Source organism: Narcine bancroftii, chromosome 2 (genome assembly GCF_036971445.1).
Source record: "Narcine bancroftii isolate sNarBan1 chromosome 2, sNarBan1.hap1, whole genome shotgun sequence".
Classification (NCBI taxonomy): Eukaryota; Metazoa; Chordata; class Chondrichthyes; order Torpediniformes; family Narcinidae; genus Narcine; species Narcine bancroftii.
This window is the reverse complement of record NC_091470.1, coordinates 235,782,165-235,803,791: the sequence shown is the minus strand read 5'-3', so window position 1 is coordinate 235,803,791 and position 21,627 is coordinate 235,782,165.

Below are 21,627 nucleotides of genomic sequence, written 5' to 3'. Positions count from 1 at the left end.
TCTCTTCTATGTTTTTTATTACTGGCCAAGTGTCTGAAAAATTAGTAAATACTTAAAAAAAATTGAAGGGAAAGTATGGGATAAATGTTAACATTATTTGAAATGTTTATATATATATATATATATAGTGAAATAGCTGAGATTTGGAGAATTAGACATCGGGATGCATCAATATATTTGGTTTCATTTCGCTGGCTGGGGATAGTCTGTTAGTGTGAATTGCCAATTGATAAAATGACAGGCAACCAAATAGGAATGAATTGATCAGTTTCATATTGTTGGCTATTTCATTTGGGGTGCTGGAAGTATAAGTCTCTGAGCTATTAGATGATGGCAAGTCACCTGAACTTACTCATGATTATAACATAGTAAAGCAATGCTGATGTGGCTGTACTGTAATGGGCAATGCCAGCATTTATCCCCCATTCCTAACTTCCATTGAGAAAATTGTGGTGAGCCACATTCTTTAACAGCTGCTGCCTATCTGGTGAAGCTATGTTGTGTAGAGACTTTTAAGGTTGACTCCAAAATCACAATGTATTTCTAAATCAGAAAAACAAATGACTGCAGATGCTGGAACGCTGAAATAAAATCTTAAATTGCTGCACATATTCAGACAGTCAGGGAGCCATTGTAGAGGAAGAAATAAACAGATTTAACATTTTGGGTCAATGACCTTTTGCCAGAATGGTTCTGCCATTGGATCATCAACTTGAAACACTAACTCTAACTCTCTCTCTCTCTCTCTCTCTCTCTCTCTCTGTTGTCTGATATACTGAACAGTGGCATAGCTATGGGAGATGAAGGGGGAGCGACAGGTACCCCCGCTCCAGATGCCGACTCTTCCCCCCAGTCCAATGCTGCCGCCATCCATCCCTGTCACTGTCAGGTCCGCCGCCACTGAAAAATCAGTTAGGACCGCCATTCAACGACCAACTCACCATTTGGTATGTGTCGTAGCATCTTTTTTTATGTGCTCGCTCACTCCCCGTCACTTTAGAACCTGGTTATACCCCTGATACTGAATGGTATAAGCATATCACATTTCCAAACCAGGATGGTTTTCTTCCAACTTGGAAGGAGTCCTACTTGTACTGAATTTTCCAAGCACCTGGTGCATCAATCCTTCTTGATAGGAGAGGTCACAGGTTTATCTGAGTGTCCAAGATAAATACTGTAAGTATTTTCAAAAGGTGCTATTCTCTGCAGCCAGATGCACTGGTGATGAAGGGACTGAATGTTAAAGGTAGTGTAATTTTTGCTTTGTCTGCATGATGTAAGTACTATCGGAGCAGCATTCATTCAGCCAAGTGAAGGACATTCTATCACACTTTTAACATACTTTATGGTGGTGATGCCAAAGCTGAGCTATGAATTGCAAAGTATGCAGTCTTTGGATGGGTAGAATAAGCTGTAGATGACACAGAGAAATATTAGCTGTAGATGACACAGAGAAATATTAGCTGTCTGAGTTTGGCAGAAGCCAATGCCAAACTTGCAAGCAAAGTATAAAAGTGAAGAAATCACAGCAGCTGTACATGATTGGGGTGAAATCACTGCTCAAACAATACTGTATGTGTAATTTAGAACTGAAAGAAGGCTCAAGGGGCTGAATACCATGTTCTTACTGTAATATCATCATTTGTATTCTTATATAAATTAAAAATTCTTGAGATAAAGTTGGCATTGATAAAGAAGATTTTTGGCTGTCAACTCATGGAAATAGAAGTGTGCACAGTAAAACTCAGACATACTGCCATCTACTCATTTGGAAATCACTGGTGATATCTCTTACGCTCCGTTGAATTTCACCAGCGTCAACATTTTGCATGGCCCTGACATTCACTCAGGTTATGGGGCCTGCTGCACATAACCTTTAAAATTACTAACAATGTACATTTGTCTGTTTCCTTTCAATAAAATAATTTCCACAGAAAATTCTTTACTTGAGATCACTGTATTTCCTTGTAAAGTATCGATGCTGAAGATCCAGCTGCGCTGGGTGGGTCACGTCTCCAGAATGGAGGACCATCGCCTTGCCAAGATCGTGTTATATGGCGAGCTCTCCACTGGCCACCGAGACAGAGGTGCACCAAAGAAGAGGTACAAGGACTGCTTAAAGAAATCTCTTGGTGCCTGCCACATTGACCACCGCTAGTGGGCTGATATCGCCTCCAACCGTGCATCTTGGCGCCTCACAGTTCGGCGGGCTGCAACCTCCTTGGAAGAAGACCGCAGAGCCCACCTCACTGACAAAAGACAAAGGAGGAAAAACCCAACACCCAACCCCAACCCACCAATTTTCCCTTGCCACCGTGTCTGCCTGTCCCGCATCAGCCACAAACGAGCCTGCAGCTGACGTGGACATTACCCCTCCATAAATCTTCGTCCGCGAAGCCAAGCCAAAGAAAGAAGAAAGGGAAGAAAGAAAAAAGAGAAGAAAGAAAAAAGAATACACAGAGATAGAACTGAAATTCATTAGCACTTTTTTTGTCACCTGTTTCTCCAATGTAATGAATTACTCAAAATATAGATCTGTTCAAGAAGTTGTTTTACTCTTCAGGAAACAATTACAGTTTTGTTTTGAACTGGTTAACAACAGAGCCAGAATTCTATAGCTATCTGATTCAAAGTCATTTCTCTGGGGTCTATTCAATTCAGCTGGTGATTACAATAGCAATGAAAGCTTTAAATTTAAACACATATCAAGTTCACTTTTCATTCAACAAAGCATTGCATTCTGTGCAAAAGGAAGCAGTTAATAACACTGGTATCGGCAAGCAGGGCTCAGAATTCAACCTTGCAGCAATGATCAGAATTCCAAGAATTATCCTGGCGACAGTCAGTAATCAAGGACTTCAGTTTTGAGCACTTCAGTACTTGACACAATGACATATTTATTGTGGTAATTGCAAAGTTTTATAGTTAAGCCAATCATAGTTTATTTCTGGCCTCTATAATCAACAAAATGTGAGGAACTCAATCACCCCTGTTTGAAGAGCTGAAATGTGTCAAATTGATCACCTTAATTAATAGAAAAGCAAATTATGTGACATTATAGTTGCAGAAAGGAGAACATATAGAGGAGGATAATTCCAAGGTGAGAGTAAACCCCACAGTAAATTGATAATATTTCTATCTTCCTCCTTCCACCTTAATGGCATAGCTCTACATTTTATACGTTGGCTTTAAAATCTTGACACACAACATTACTCAAGTACAAAAAATGGCATGAATTTTTTGAATTTAAAATTAAATCAACCACAAAGAAATGTGAAAATCATGGTCAAAACTTCTAAACTTTTAATGATTGTCCCTTAGATCTAGATTTCAGATCTATTGTCAGAGTATTGTCGGAGTACAACCCTGAGATTCTTTTTCCTGTGAGTGAAACAGAATCACCACTTATTGGAAGGACAAAATAAAAAAATCTACACAATGTATGCATGTAAACAAATAAAGAAACTTAAAAAAACTGACTGTGCCAAGAAAATCAATAAAGTGCACAAGTAAGAGTCCTTAAATGAGTCCCTGATTGAGTTTGTTGTTGAGGAGTCTGATGGTGAAGGGGTAGCAGCTGTTCCTAAACTTGGAGGTGTGAGTCTTGTGGCACCTATATCTCTTCCCTGATGGTAATGAGAACAGAGTGTGTGCTGGGTGGTGTGGATCCTTGATAATTGCTGCTTCTCTCCGACACCAACGTTCCCTGTAGATGTTCTCAATGGTGATGATGGTTTTGCCTGCAATGTCCTAGGCTGTTACCTGTTATCTTTTGCAGGGATTTGCATTCACCATTCCAGACCATTATGTAGGCAGTCAGTACACTTTCCACCACACATTTCTGGTGTCATTCCAAACCTCCACAGCCTCCTGAGCAATAGCGCCCCCAATGTGTTTTCTTCAGGATGCCATTAGTGTGTTGGGTCCAGGAAAGATCCTCTGAAATAATGATTCTCAATAACTTAAATTTGTTCACCCCCTTCCCCAATGATCATTGGATTGAACACCTCTGGGTTTCCCTTCCTGAAGTCAACATTTGTATTTGCAGAATGTAGGAACTGCCTATAGACTTGGACCAGAATACAAAAAAAAAATTGGCAGGAGAATTGGAGCAGCAGATTTGATAAATCCTTAAGCAGGATGAAACAACAGAAAAGCTCAATGCAAAGTTTAGCCATTGCAACACATCTTCAATAAACTCACCAGATATCAACTTCTGTGTGCACAAAAAACAACCCCTCAAATTCCCCTTAGAACTCCTTCCTCTCACCTCTCATGTTTTTGATGGTGCAAGCACGGGAAAAAAGATTCTGATTATCTCATCTACATTTGACTTTGGTAATCGTATATGCTTCAATCAGGTAATGCCCTCAATTCCTTCACTCCAGGGAACACAGGTATAGTTTATCCAGACTCAGCTCATAACTAAAATGTCCCAATCCAGGAAAAATCCGGGTGAATTTTCTCAGCAGTTTCTCTTGACAAAGACGGCAGCATAGCTGCAGCTTTGGTTATGGCAGCACTGCCGCTGGTGAGGACTGGGGAGTGGCGGAGATGCGTCTTCCATCGGGGTCCTCCTGGCAGTCAACATGCTAATGGTCCTGCATAGGTTTAAACAGCCTGTAGAACAGGTCCAGTGCATTTAAAAAAAAACTCATCAGCAAAACTATGGAGGTCCTTGCCCAATATGCTGACACCCATGCTCAGCATCCCAAACCATGAATGTTAAGAGCATCGAGGAGAAGCGGACCCAAGTAGGGAACCAGAGTGGGAGAAGACCACCCCACTGAGAAGACTTGGAGAGGACCCATATACGGTTGGAAATCACAGCAAGAGACTCAGAAGGAGCTTGTCAACCAAATGACTCACACCAGGCTGCGGGTTTGTCTGGAAGGATGCTGAATATTTTCTTTATTAAATTTATTCAATTAAAAAATACAGTGCAGTAACAGGCCATTTCAGCCCATGAATCCATGCTGCCCACTTTACAGCCAATTAACCTAGACCCTGGTACATTTTGAATGGTGGGAGGAAGCCAGAGGCCCCCATGGAAAACCCACGCAGACACGGGGAGAACATACAAATTCCTTTCAGACAGCATGGGATTGGAACCCCTGTCCTGATCACCACCCATTATGAATTATTGTGACAACCAGATATCAAGACCAGAATTGGTGAGGGTGCTAATGGTGAGCAATGCTCCCAAATGGCCTTGGACATCAGCAGCTTCAGTTAGGTCTGAGGTGAGTGACTTATCCATCATTACTGATGCTCTGGTTCACCACTGAAACAGATAGGAGACCATGTGTCTCTGCGTGTTATGGAAGCACCTGGAGGTGACAGGATCCTGAACACTCATGAAAGGAATCTCTTTTGCTGCTCTTTCTTTTCCTAGTGAGATGGGGATGGGAGTGGGTGGCTTGTGAAACCTCTTTATGTCTATTTAGCAGAGCGGCATGGTTAGTGTAGCAATTAGTGAAGCACTATTACAGCACCAGTGATCTGGGTTCAAATTTATGCGTACTGTAAGGAGTTTGTACGTTCTCCCTGTGTTTGCATGGGTTTACGCCAGGTGCTCTCGTTTCCTCCCACTGTTCAAAAAATCAACTCTGATGCTTCTCTTAACAAAGGTGAAAAAATTTTTTAAATTCTTCATCAACAAAGGTGAGAGTATCAGGAAAAGCATACCCCACTTCCCCCAACCCATAGCCTAACAGTAGCACAGTTCTGTTCATCTAACCTGGACTGTTTTAGCCCATCACCCTTAGAAAGATTGTGTCCGCCATGAAACCTACAACCTGCCTGCTGGACATTATCCCTACTCCCCTCCTCAAGGATGTTTTCGACATAGCCGGTCCAAGCATCTTCTCTATTATTAACAGTTCCCTGGCCACTGGGATTGTTCTAATTTGTTTCCAACGTGCTGTGGTCCAGCCCTTTCTTAGACCCCACCACACCCAAAAACTACAGACCTCTTTCTAAACTTTCATTCCTGTCAGAAGTCCTTGAAAAAGTTATTCTTAGCTAATTGTTGCCCTACTTACATCAAAACAGCATATCAGAAAGATTTCAGTCAAGTTATAAGGCCCACTGTAGCACTGAGTTGGCCTTACTAAAAGTAAGGCTCCTTTCTAATGACTCAGGTGGCTCTGCCATTCTAATGCTCCTGGATCTTAGGACAATGTTCGATACTGTAGATCATGTTATTTTAATAGACTGTCTCCAGTATGGGTCAGTGTCGATGACACGGCCTTGAACTGGTTCAATCATATCTTAATTATATGACTTTCTCATTTAATATAGTCAAATTTCCCTCTTCTTCAACTACCCTTTCTTGAGAGGTCTCACGCTTCCCCTTGGTCATATCATTCAAAAACACAGCATCTCTTTCCACTGCTGTGCCAACGATACTCAGCTCCATCTTGGCTTGAAACCTAATGACCAATCAAAGAGAGCCAGCCTCACTAACTGTCTGGAGGACAGAAAATGTTGGATGGCTCAAAACTTCTGACAGCTAAACGAGGGCAAATTTGAGGTTATCCTATTTGGTCCCCCTAATTCTACCAAAATTATCTCCATTAGTCTTGGTAACTTATCCACCCTCATTAAACCCCACATTTGATTCCACCTTCAAGTTTGGCAAACACGTTAATGCAGTAGTATAGGGTAGTTTTCTCCACCTTCGTACTATTGCCAAAATCAAATTATTCCTTTCATTTAAAGATCTTGAGGAAGTTATCTATGCCCTTATAATCTCCCACTTAGACTATTCTAACTCTCTTTATACTGGGATTAGTCAGTCGTCATTATCCTGTCTGCAACTGGTTCAGAATGCAGCAGCCAAGCTCCTGACAGGTGCCAAGAAGAGGGACCATATCACTCTTATTCTGGCCTTCCTCCATTAGCTGCTCAGAATTGATTTTAAAGTACTCCTGTTTGTCTATAAAGACCTTAATGGTCTAGCCCTATCTTATAACACAGATCTCCTTACACCTTATTTCACTTCAAGATCCCTCAGGTCAGCTAACTTGGGGCTCTTGGCTGCTCCGCGCTCAAATCGTAAACTCAGAGGAGATCGCACCTTCACTATTGCAGCTCCCAAAATGTGGAACAACATTCCACTTTCTACCAAATTGGCCCCTTCCATCAACTTTTTTATATTCACTAGTGTTTTGAGTCCTCCTCATGCACCTGATTGTTACCTGTGTTCTAACCTGTCGTATTCATTTTATTCTGTATTTTGATCTGTACAGCACTTTGGTCAACATGAGCTGTTTTAAATAAACTAAAAACTAAAAACATATCGGGGTTGTAGGTTAGTTGGGTGGCATTGGCTCGTGGGCCAAAAGGGCCTGTTACCATGCTGTAGATAGAATTTTTAAAAAATTAAAAATACATTGTATATTATGTAAATGACAATTAAGAAACCTGCAGTAGGTAACCCATAATGCTCCAGTTCAGCCTAAGCAGAGCTGTAATGTTGCAATATTATGTCCCAACTCATTAATACTAAACCCCTCCTTGAAAGGCAAACAGGCCGCCCGTGTTTTTTTACCCATCTTGTTGACCTGTGTTGCCATTTTCGGAGAATGATGGATTTGGACTTCTAGGTCTCTCAGTTCATCAACATTTCTTGGTGCCTGACCATTTATTTTGTAGGTCCTACCTCTTATACCTCTTTGTGATAATATTATTTTTTTTAAATCAAATTCACTCTGACCTGTTGTTATTTTATAATTGTCAACCTTATCAAGAATAATATTAGAACCATGTTGGAAGGAAACAAATTACACAAAGTAAATCAAAATCTTTCAACAGTAAGATTTAGTAGCTGCCAGAAAGGTAAAGCAATGCAGAAAACAAATAAATACATAGAAAGTTTCTAATAACCAAGTTATACCATAATATGAAATATAACGTATCTTCTCAGGGTAATAGCATGTTCCAATGGTCTGCAATGATAGATTAACAAATCAAACTTTAATTCAGATGGAATTCCCTCTGACTAGTTCCTATTTATATAACATTATCCATTTGTAAACATTTTCTTGCTTTCTTTTTGTTTTGACACATAGTTCTATTTCTAGATTTTCCCTTTGGATTTCAGCTGTCCGAGATAACAATGGAGATAAAGACGATGAGTAAAGGAAAGGGTGGATAGTGCCTGTCAGGGGACTACCTCCATTGTCAACCTGGCTGAATCAAGTAAGCAGAAAGCTGAAATGAGAGAAAGGAAAACAAGAGAATAACATTTCACATGAAGGAGAATCCACATATGTCCTTCGGAATTGCAAATAAGTAGCAAATGTAAGTCTAGTGTATTCCCTTCCTATTTATGTTTAGAATGTGCTGGTTGTGCAAGCCTTGACTAAGGATTTAATAAATAATAGAAGACCAGATTTCTTTATTGTGTGAGAATACATTTAATTGAGTTTTCAAAATTACAGTATCCTTAATGTGACAGTTTACACTGCGGGCACATTCACTTTCCCCTTCCCCTCTTTGCTTTCAACCTGCCAATGACTGATGAGGCACATTTCTGGTCGTCCCTGTCTGACAGTAGCTCAATCTCAATGGCTCACCTGTCAACATTGGTTGCTAACTGACCACATCACTCTTTTACGTCTACAGTGTCTTTACAGATGATAGGCCTCTCTTTGAAGGTAAAGCCCTGTTGGCTATATTTTAATCACTTTTTTTGATACAAGCTTTGTGCTTCCCCCCTAGCCTGAACAAATAGAACTTTAAACTCTTTTGCCATCTTTTGTCTGCTGCTGCTTTAGTTTGTTATACAGTTAACATTCAGCTAAAAAAGAATTAAATTGGGGTTACATTTTCAATGGAATTTCACTCTAATTATTAATTTAGAGATACATCATGATTACAGGGCCTTCAAGCCCACAACCCCAAACTGCCCAAAATACACCCATGTGTCCAACATGATGTTCGAAGCATCTGTGGTCAGATGAAATGTAATTGTATGTTCACAAAGGAATGATATTTCAAGAGGAAAAATGAAAACTAAAAGCCTCCTCTGCCTTTTTAAATGAAGCAGACTAAGCACACAATTCAATGTAATGACATAAGTAAATAAATTATTTGGACGCATTCTGCATAGTTTCTAATAGTGTTTACCTTACAAAAGAATGGGAATTCAGACATGTAGTTTTTAAATGACTTTTTTATTAATATTATGGATATTTGAATAATTTTATGGATATTTGAATAATTTTTAAAAATAGGTGGTCAGAGAAGGAAAAATGTGGTGAAACTTCGACAAATACTCATTTATATCTATTCTTCTATTCTGACACGTCCAGAGCCATTGATTCAATTTTTGGATGCTGGGGTATTAAATATTTGGCTAATTTTAGGATTTGTGGGTCACAAACTATCTAATCCTCAAGGATCTACAATAATTCCTCCATGAATGGATCATTTGGCTGCACACATCTCCCTGCTCTTGAATTCCATGTCTCCAAGTATATCATAATTTATTAAACATTGTATCAATATAGACTTTAAAGATTTATACCATTGGTCCCTAGCCTTTGTGTTCTTAAACATTCTTAAAAATTGTTCAATATTGCTTCAATTAACTTTTGCTATTCCTTCTGCCAAAGTGTATTACTCCACAATTGTGTCTAATATTTCAAAAGCAATAACTGTAATACATCTGCTCAAGTTTCTTATCTCATGAACAAGTTATGTGATTGAAAGGGAAAGGAAAGCTTTAGGTAATAGTTGGGATGAAAAAAAGAGAAGTAGGAGATACCACAAGGCAAGTGAAAAAGCAATCAGTGGGAGGAGAGTGAGTAATGTTGAGGACAGAGAGAGTTTATACTCCATGTGCAGAGATCATCAAAGATGGCACAGCAGGTCAACAACTTTGATGGAAAGGTAGTGTATTTCATTACCCTGGGGAGACAAAAATTGGACATAATCGTGACAGGTTTAGATAACAAATAGAAGAAAGCTATTCCGATGTGTAAATTATTCAAGGACCCAGAATATAGCTTTAATTGGTTTTTTTTTGCAAGAAATTCATCTGCTGAAAAAGTGTTTTTGCATACAGTAGTTATGATCTGTTGCCTGCAAGTGTGATAGGCCCAGAATCAACGGGGTCCTTCAAAAGTAAGTTGGGTATGAACTGGAGATAAATTTTGTCTATTTGTAGAGAGCTGGAGATTTATGTGATAGAACTATAAAACATTACAGCACAGAAACAGATCTCGCTGTCCCTCCTAGTCTGTGCCAAACTATCTTCCTTTGCTTAGTCCCCATGGCCTGCACTCAGTCCATAGCCCTCCATATCTCTCCCATTCAGGTACCTGTCCAAATTCCTCTTAAATGTTAAAATTGACTCCACATTTACTATTTCAGCTGGATACTCATTCCATACCCCCACCACTGTGTTAAGAACTTCCCCCTGATGTTTGCCCTAAACTTTTCCCCTTTCACTCTTAATCCATGTCCTTTGGTTTGTAACCAGATCTAAAAGAAGACATGAGATTACTTTGGCAGATAATGGAAAAAACCCTTTCTACGTTTACTCTATCCCCCCCCCTCATAATTTTAAATACTTCTATCAAATCTCCCCTCATTTCTATGCTCCAGGGAATAAAGTCCTAACCTGCTAAACCTTTCCCTGTAACTCAGTTCCTAAAGTCTAGGCAACATCCTAATAAATCTTTTCTGCATTCATTCTATCTTATTGATATATTTTCTGTAGTTTGGTGACAAAAACTGCACACCATATTCCAAATTTGGCCTCATTAATTTCTAATACAATTTTAACATAACCTCCCAACTCCTGCACTCAATAACCATATAACCATATAACCATATAACCATATAACCATATAGCCACTTACAGCACAGAACAGGCCAGTTCGGCCCTACTAGTCCATGCCGTAGCAAATCCCCACCCTCCTAGTCCCACTGACCAGCACCCGGTCCATACCCCTCTAGTCCCCTCCTATCCTTGAAACGATCCAGTCTTTCCTTAAATGTAACCAATGATCCCGCCTCGACCACGTCTGCCGGAAGCTCATTCCACATCCCCACCACCCTCTGCGTAAAGAAATTTCCCCTCATGTTCCCCTTATAATTTTCCCCCTTCAATCTTAAATCATGTCCTCTAATTTGAATCTCCCCCTTTCTTAATTGAAAAAGCCTATCAACATTTACTCTGTCTTTCCCTTTTAAAATCTTAAACACCTCTATCAAGTCCCCTCTCAATCTTCTACGCTCCAGAGAAAAAAGCCCCAGTCTGCACAACCTTTCCCTGTAACTCAGACCCTGAAATCCTGCCAACATTCTCGTGAACCTTCTCTGTACTCTCTCTATTTTGTTTATATCTTTCCTATAATTTGGTGACCAAAACTATACACAGTACTCCAAATTTGGCCTCACCAATGCCTTGTTCAATTTCATCATAACCTCCTTACTCTTGAATTCAATACTCCGATTTATGAAGACCAACATTCCAAATGCCTTCTTCACCACACCATCCACCTGAGTATCAGCCTTGAGGGTACTATTTACCATAACTCCTAAATTCCTTTGTTGCTCTGCACTCCTCAATTGCCTACCATTCAATGTATATGACCTATTTAAATTTGCCTTTCCAAAATGCAGCACCTCACATTTATCTGTATTAAATTCCATCAGCCATTTCTCAGCCCACACCTCCAGCCTTCCTAAATCACCTTTTAATCTACGGTAATCTAACTCACTGTCCACAACACCACCAATCTTTGTGTCATCCGCAAACTTGCTTATCCAATTCTCTACCCCTACATCCAGATCGTTAATATTTATAACAAATAATAATGGACCCAGGACCGAACCCTGAGGAACTCCACTAGTCACCGGCCTCCAATTGGACAAACAATTTTCTACCACTACTCTCTGACACCTTCCATCCAACCACTGCTGAATCAATTTCACTACCTCCTTATTTATACCTAATGCCTCCACCTTTTTTCCTAACCTCCTGTGGGGAACTTTGTCAAAAGCCTTACTAAAGTCAAAATAGACAACATCCACAGCTTTCCCTTCATCAACCTTTTTTGTGACCCCCTCGAAGAACTCAATCAGGTTTGTCAAGCATGATCTACCCCTGACAAAACCATGCTGATTACTCCCTATCAATCCCTGTACCTCCAAAAATTTGTAAATAGCATCCCTCAGAACACTTTCCATTAACTTGCCCACCACAGACGTCAGACTTACAGGCCTATAATTCCCAGGTTTGCATTTGGACCCTTTCTTAAACAGAGGAACCACATGTGCCACCCTCCAATCCTTTGGTATCACCCCCATGGCCAGTGACATCCTAAATATCTCTGTTAATGGCCCCACTAACTGTCCACTAGCTTTCCTGAGTGTCCTAGGGAATATTTTGTCCGGTCTCGGAGATTTATCCACCTTTATCTTTTTTAACACAGCCATCACTACCTCCTCGGTTATCCTTATATGCTTCATGACCTCCCCACTATTTTTCTTTACTTCAACTAGTTCAACATTTTTTTCCCTAGTGAATACCGAGGCAAAGAAATCATTCAAAATTTCCCCTATTTCCTCAGACTTCTCACTCAGCCTACCCTCGCTATCTACAAGGGGTCCAATTTTATCTCTCACTAATCTTTTACTTTTAATGTACCTTTAGAAACCCTTTGGATTTATTTTTACTCTATCAGCCAAAGCCTCTTCATGCCTTTTTTTTTGGCCTTTCTAATTTCTTTCTTAAGATTCCTTCTACACTCCTTGTAGTCCTCCTTCAACTTCTCAGCTCCCTGCTCTTTATACCTCTTGTACACCTCCCTTTTTCTCCTAACCAAATTTCCAATATTCCTTGAAAACCAAGCCTCCCTATGACTTCCAGCGTTTCCTTTGATCCAGACTGGGACATAACTACTCTGTACCCTCAAAATTTCTATTTTGAATATCCCCCATTTTTCATTAACATCCTGACCTGAAAATATCCTGTCCCACTCAATACTCCCCAAATCCCTTCTTATTCCTTCGAAATTTGCTCTTTTCCAATCCAGAACCTCAACTTTAGGCCTCTCCTTGCTCTTCTTTAAAACTACCCTAAAACTAACAGAATTATGATCACCAGACCCAATTGGTTCTCCAACATTAATGTCCGCTACCTGACCTAGCTCATTCCCTAACAGGAGATCCAGTATTACACCATCCCGAGTCGGTTCTTCTACTAACTGATTTAGAAAACAATCCTGAACACATTTAACGAACTCCAGCCCATCCTGCCCTCTAACCGTATGGGTATCCCAATCAATGTGTGGGAAGTTAAAATCTCCCATGATCACTACCCTATGATTTTCACACATATACGTTATCTCCCTACAAATTTGTTCCTCTAATTCCCTTGGCCCATTTGGTGGTCTGTAATACACCCCTATTAGCACCCTCTTGCCTCCTCCACCCCTCAATTCTACCCAAACAGCCTCACTGGTCGATCCCTCCATACCATCCTGCCACCTCACGGCAGTAATGTCCTCCCTAACAAGCAGAGCAACTCCTCCTCCTTTTTTACCCCCTGATCTATCACATCTAAAACAAATGTATCCCGGAACATTAAGTTGCCAGTCCTGCCCCTCCTGTAGCCAGGTCTCACTAATTGCCACAATATCGTGACCCCCAAGTATCTATCCATGCTCTCAGCTCATCTACATTGTTCACTATGCTTCTTGCATTAAAATATATGCATCTCAGAGAATGACCCTCACATATATTCTCTTTTTTACCTTCTACCCTAATCTCCATCCTACCTTTGTTATCTTTTTTATTCCTAGCTAGGTGGCCATACTCCCTGGACACTGCTCTCACCCTCTGTTCCCCACCCCCCTGCCAAACTAGTTTAAACCTTCCCCCACAGCTCTAGCAAATCTACTTGCCAGCACATTGGTCCCCCTCCATTCAAGTGGAGTCCGTCCCTCTTGTACAGGTATGACCTTCCCCAGAAGAGATCCCAATGATCTAGAAATATTATCCCTTGCCCCCTGCACCATCTCTTTAGCCATGCATTCATCCTCCACATCCTCCCATTTCTACCCTCAGTAGCTCGTGTCACGGGCAGGAATCTAGAGATTACTACCTTGGAGGTCCTGTTTTTTAACTTCCTATCTAATTCTACATAATCTTGTTTCAGGACCTCATCCCCACTTCTAACTAAGTCATTGGTCCCCACATGGACCACAACTTCTGGCTGTTCTCCTTCCCCTTGCAGAATGCTATGTACTCGATCAGAGATATCCCTGATCCTGGCACCAGGGAGGCAACAGACCAACCTGGATCCCCTATCTCTTCCCACAAATCTCCTATCTGTCCCTCTGACTAATGAATCCCCAACTACAAGAATCCTATTCGTATCCTTCTTTCCCTTCTGAACCTCAGGGGCAGCCCCTGTGCCAGATACCTGACCCCCAAGACTCGCCCCTGATAGACTGTTCCCCCCAAAGTATCCAAAGCCGAATACATGTTGCTGAGGAGCACTTCCACAGGGGGTACTCTGCACTGGCGCTCTCCCTCCTTTCCTCACAGTCACCCAATTCCCTGACTCCTGCCTTCTAGGGGTGACTGTCTCCCTTAAACTCCTCTCTATCACTGCCTCTGCTTCCCTTATGATCCTCGGTTCATCCAAATGCAGCTCAAGCTCCCTAACACGGTCACTGATTATATGTAATTGGATGCACCTTTTGCAGGTGTAGTCATCAGGAACAGCTGTGCATTCTTTGACTTCCCACATCGCACAATTGGAGCACTTAACTACCCCAACTGACTCCATTTCCTCCTTTCTTACTATAATCTTCTTGACTTGGCTTCGCGGACGAAGATTTATGGAGGGGGTAAAAAGTCCACGTCAGCTGCAGGCTCGTTTGTGGCTGACAAGTCCGATGCGGGACAGGCAGACACGATTGCAGCGGTTGCAAGGGAAAATTGGTTGGTTGGGGTTGGGTGTTGGGTTTTTCCTCCTTTGCCTTTTGTCAGTGAGGTGGGCTCTGCGGTCTTCTTCAAAGGAGGTTGCTGCCCGCCAAACTGTGAGGCGCCAAGATGCATGGTTTGAGGCGTTATCAGCCCACTGGCGGTGGTCAATGTGGCAGGCACCAAGAGATTTCTTTAGGCAGTCCTTGTACCTTTTCTTTGGTGCACCTCTGTCACGGTGGCCAGTGGAGAGCTCGCCATATAACACGATCTTGGGAAGGCGATGGTCCTCCATTCTGGAGACGTGACCCATCCAGCGCAGCTGGATCTTCAGCAGCGTGGACTCGATGCTGTCGACCTCTGCCATCTCGAGTACTTCGACGTTAGGGGTGTAAGCGCTCCAATGGATGTTGAGGATGGAGCGGAGACAACGCTGGTGGAAGCGTTCTAGGAGCCGTAGGTGGTGCCGGTAGAGGACCCATGATTCGGAGCCGAACAGGAGTGTGGGTATGACAACGGCCTTTACTAATAATACCCTTTACTAATAAGCTCCTTCTTAGCCCCTGCTCACCGAAGTCCCTCGAACCAAAGTCCCCACTCCTTCACTGGGCCACTTCCTCGAACCAAAGTCCCCACTCCTTCACTGGGCCACTTCCTCGAACCAAAGTCCCCACTCCTTCACTGGGCCACTTCCTCGAACCAAAGTCCCCACTCCTTCACTGGGCCACTTCCTCGAACCAAAGTCCCCACTCCTTCACTGGGCCATTCACTCACTGCGCTGCTCCTCACTGGCCTCTCCCCCCGTTTCTACTCCTTTTATTTGCCCCTTACCAATGAACCCCAATTAACTCCTGGCTCCTCCTCCTCCTCTCACGACACCAGGCACTGACTCGCTGTCTCCTCTGACCCCGAGTCTGACCTGACTGAGCCCAAGTCCCGGTAAGTGCAGCTTTTATTTTACTCACCCTCTGATGCTGTCTCTTGGCTCCTCTTCCTCTCACCCGACACCAGACACTGACTCACTGTCTCCTCCGACCCTTTGATTTATGAACGCCAATATACTAAAAGCTCCCTTGACAACCCTATCCACCTGTAATGTCACTTTCAGGGAATTATGTATCTGTATTCCCAGATCCCTCTGTTTTACTGCATTCCTCTGTGTCCTTTAAAAATGTAACACCTTACACTGCATTACATTCCATCTGCCATTTTTCAGCCTATTTTTCCACCTGGTCTAGATCCTCCTGCAAGCTCTGAAAACTTCTTTGGTGCCCATAGCACCTCCAATCTTAGTGTCATCTGCAAACTTGTTGATTCAATTTATCACATTACCATCCTGATCATTGATTACAGATGACAAACAACAATAGTCCCTGCACTGATTCCTGAGGCACAACACTAGTCACGGGCCTCCAGTCTGAGAAGCAACCATCCACCACTACTATTTGCCTTCTCCTGTCCAGCCATTATCAATTCCAGTTTACCTCTTCTCCATGGATACCTAGTGTCTGAACCTTTTTGACTAACCTCCTATGCGGGACATTGTCAAAGGTCTAACTAAAATCTGTGTAGATAACATCCACAGCCTTTTCCTTCATCAACTTTCCTGGTAACCTCCTGAAAAACTAAGATTTGTTAAACATGACCTACCACAGCATGTTGACTATCCCTAATGAGTCCATGGCTATCCAAATAATTATATATCTGATCTCTTAAAATATTTTACCTACTACTGATGTCCAGCTCACATGCCTATAATTTTCAGGGTTAATTTTGGAGTCTTTTTTAAACAACAGAACAACGTGAGCAACCATCCAAAATACTCTGGCACCTCACCCGTGGCTAAGGACATTTTAAATATTTCTGCCAGAGCCCCTGCAATTTCTACACTAGCCTCCCTCAAGGACTGAGTGAATATCTTGTCAGGTAAGACAGCAAGCACTTCCTCCTCTTTAATCTGTATAGATTCCATGATCTCACTGCTTGTTTTTCTTACTTCCCAAGACTATGCCCTTTTCCTGAGTGAATACTGATGAAAAAAATCATTTAAGACTTCTCCCATCTCTTTTGGCTACAGACAAAGCCGACCACTCTGATCTTCAAGGGGACCAATTTTGTTCCTTTTACTCTTAATATATCTTTTGAAACCCTTAGGATTTTCCTTCACATTATCTGCCAAAGTAATCTCATGTCTTCTTTTAGCCTTCCTTATTTCTTTCTTGAGGTTTTTCTTGCATTCTTTATATTCCTCAAGTACCTCATTTGGTCCACATTGCCTGTACCTATTATATAGCTCTCTCTTCTTCCGAACCAGATCCCCAACATCGCTCAAAAACCAAGGTTCCCTTCGATCCTGAGAGGAACATACAAGGTCTGTACCCTCAAAATTTCACCTTTGAAAGTCCTCCACTTACCTCGCACATCCTTGCCCGAAAACAATTTATCCCAATTCACACATTCTAGATCCTTTTTCATTTCCTCAAAATTGCGCCAAGATACACGGTTTGAGGCGATATCAGCCCACTGGCGGTGGTCAATGTGGCAGGCACCAAGAGATTTCTTTATGCAGTCCTTGTACCTTTTCTTTGGTGCACCTCTGTCACGGTGGCCAGTGGAGAGCTCGCCATATAACACGATCTTGGGAAGGCGATGGTCCTCCATTCTGGAGATGTGACCCACCCAGCGCAGCTGGATCTTCAGCAGCGTGGACTCGATGCTGTCGACCTCTGCCATCTCGAGTACTTCGACGTTAGGGATGAAAGCGCTCCAATGAATGTTGAGGATGGAGCGGAGACAACGCTGGTGGAAGCGTTCTAGGAGCCGTAGGTGATGCCGGTAGAGGACCCATGATTCGGAGCCGAACAGGAGTGTGGGTATGACAACGGCTCTGTATACGCTTATCTTTGTGAGGTTTTTCAGTTGGTTGTTTTTCCAGACTCTTTTGTGTAGTCTTCCAAAGGTGCTATTTGCCTTGGCGAGTCTGTTGTCTATCTCGTTGTCGATCCTTGCATCTGATGAAATGGTGCAGCCGAGATAGGTAAACTGGTTGACCGTTTTGAGTTTTGTGTGCCCGATGGAGATGTGGGGGGGCTGGTAGTCATGGTGGGGAGCTGGCTGATGGAGGACCTCCGTTTTCTTCAGGCTGACTTCCAGGCCAAACATTTTGGCAGTTTCCGCCAAACAGGACGTCAAGCGCTGAAGAGCTGGCTCTGAATGGGCAACTAAAGCGGCATCGTCTGCAAAGAGTAGTTCACGGACAAGTTTCTCTTGTGTCTTGGTGTGAGCTTGCAAGCACCTCAGATTGAAAAGACTCCCGGATGTAAACAGCGTCTTCATTGTTGAGGTCTTTCATGGCTTAATACACCTAGAGTAAGGACAGCCTGACATTTCACAACCATCTGCACACTCCACAAGGGAACATGATGTGTAAAAATAAGAATCGCCAGATGTGTGAAACTTCTAGGTTAAAAGTGAGGCAAACACTTTGTATGCTTTGAGTGGGGCTCAGTGTAGAGAACGAGTTACTAAACTCCCACTAATATTAACAAGATTGAATAAACTGTTGTACGCTTAATTGGTTCTGGTTGTTTTATTACAGCATGGGCTGACTTTCACATCTCTATATATTGATTTAGAAAACTTTCTGGAACACATTTGACAAACTCCAAGGCATCCAGCCCTTTTACAGTATGGCAATCCCAGTCAATATATGTTAAGTTAAAATCTCCTATTTGTCATAACCTTGTGTTTCCTGCAGCTGTCTCATATCTTTCCACGGATTTGTTCCAATTCTCACTGATTATTGGGTGGTCTATAATACAACCCCATAAGTGTGGTTATACCTTTCCTTTTCATCAGCTCCACCCATATAGCCTCAGAAAAGAATCCCTCTTGTCTGTCCTGCCTGAGCACAGCTGTGATATTTTCCCTGAGGAGCAATGCCACTCCTCCCCTTTCATCTCCCCCGTTCTATCACATCTAAAGCAACAGAAGCCCAGGACATTCAGCTGCCAGTGCTGCCCCTCCTGCAACCAAGTTTCACTAATGGACACAATATCAAATTCCACATGTCAAACCTCACTCTAAACTCATCTGCCTTTTCTACAATACTCAGTGCATTGAAATAGATGTACCTGAGAACATTTCCACCATATTAACAGTGCAAGCAATTTTAATATATTCTAATTTCTCCTCCACTCCTCTATCTGCTCTGTCACATTGGTTCCCCTCTCCCTGCAAAGCTCGTTTAAACCCACCAGAGCAGCACTGGCAATCCTTCCTGGAAAGATATCAGTCGCCTTCTTGTTCAGATGCAAACCATCCCATCGGAACAGGTTCCACATTCCCTGGAAAAGGGCCCAACGATACAGAAACCTGAAGCCATCCCTCCAACACCATGTCTTTAGCCATGTGCTAAGTGGAATCATCCTCTATTTCTAACCTCACTAGCACCTTCCTGAAAATACCGTGAACTTGATCTGAGATGTCTCGGACCCTGGAGCCAGGGAGGCAACATACCATCCAAGATACTCAATCTCTTCCACAGACATCTTCTCTGTCCTCCTAACTATGGAATCCCTTATCACTACAGCTAGCCTCTTCTCCTCCCTTCCCTTCCTATTCACAGGGCAAGCATCCGTGCCAGAGACCTGGTAGGTCAACAGTATACAAAATAGCATACAGTACTTGTTATTGAATGGGACGGCGAAAGGGGTGTACTGCAGTGCCTGCCTGTTCCCTTTACCTCTCCTAATTGTCACCCATCTACCCTCCTCCTGCCCGCTAGGTGTGACAATATTCCTGTAATTCCTGGCTATTATCCCCTCTGCCTCCCGAATGATCCAGAGTTCATCCAACTCAAGCTCCACTTCCTTAACATGGATTGTCAGGAGCTGCAGCTGGAAGCATTTCTCACAGATAAAGTTGTCAGGGCTTCCCTTACAACCCACATTTTCCAAGAGGATCATTCCCCTGTCTTGGCTGCCATTCTCACTGACTATGACTAGATGAACAAAATATATGATACTATATCTAAAAAAGCCTGCCTTTACCTACCTGCTAAATCCTTTTTGTTCCTCGAATAGGGTGGCCATTCTGACTTTAACTCCGACTATTCCTTGCCTCTTACCTGCACTCTCTGAAGCTTGTTGATGCAAAGCCTTACCACTGATTCAGCCATCTTTCCTCTTCTGAGAGTAATACATGGAATCATTCATCTAAATGGACCTTTATTATACTGCTATAATATGAATCTTCATTATCATTTGATATTCAGCTTCCCTTTTTCCCCATTGATTTCATGATTATGCAAAATGAACCTTCAAAGAAAGCTATCAATTATCTATACCTATTCAAGCTCTATTATCAATAACTGTCACTCCTCTAGAACTCTCCACAACTCTAAGGATATCCTCCAGATCCATCTCATTTTTTTTAAATCTTAGTTCCCTTTGCTCTTCAATCCCAAGATTTTCAGGGAGAGTCTCCCAAATTAGTTTGGATCAATTCCTACTCAGAATGTTTTCAGGATGTGTTGAGTTCTGGAACAAGATGAAAGCAACCATAGTGCTCAATCCACTTCAACATTCCAGACTCAAGTCAACTAATTCTCTAGGCCAGATCTGGAGGGAGTTGTCAGAATTGGCAGGGTTATGTGGGAAGGAGTTGTTGGTTGCAGGGACATGTCAGCAATAGGACACACCCTCTTACTATCTCCACCTTTCCAGAAAATTGTAAATAAAATTGTATGCTTTTGAATGTCATACTTCAATATTCAAAAGGTGACTAAGTTTGAATGACTGTTGAAATATTTAAAATTAAAACAAGCGAAACACTTGAAAACCATTCCAAAACAATTCAAAACATAAACTGAATGTATTCAAATTATTTAAGACTTATCCTAATTCCTACCCTTTGAAACAAATTGAGTTCATGTTACTGCCCAAGGATCATTTTTCAATGTTAGTGTTGAGAAATTTTAATTTTACCCTATGCAGCTAGATGATCCACAAAACTCATCACTTTATATTTATACAATTATTATTGACACCCTGTAGTGGCAGGTATGATGAAGGAGACTCACAACCATCACATTGGAGGTTCTCAAAACTGTTTATTTCAAATCCCACGCACGCCCCTGTAAGGGCAGCTTGAGCTCCGCCCCAGCACGTGCAGTGAAATCATCACATCTGCCTGAGGCACGTGTTGGGCTAAAGCCATGAGGCAAGGAGGTCCCCCGACAGCACCATCCTCACATGACTGCCCTGCCACGCAGTGGTACAAGTGGGGCCAGTGCGCCATGAGTATGTGTTCCTCCAGACAACCCGCCAAGATCCGGCTTACTCGTCCTGCCACTTGGGTGGATGGCTTCTGCACTTGGGCTGAGCCATTTGAACCGGTTGAGTGAGGTCCAGGTGCACCACCTTGAGGCGGTCTATCGTAAACAGTTTGCTTTTATGCCCAATGTCCAACATGAAGGTCTTTCCGGACAGCTGCAGGACGCTGCACGGACCTTCATAAGGGTGCTGCAGGGGCGCAATGTGCAGGCCGTGCCGGACGAAGACGAATTCGGCTGCATCCAGCTCTTTGGGCAGTCAGGGTGATCAGGCACTGTGGTGCGTTGGAGGTGGGGGGGCCATCAAGGTGAGTTTGTTGCGGAGATCTGCCAACAGGTTT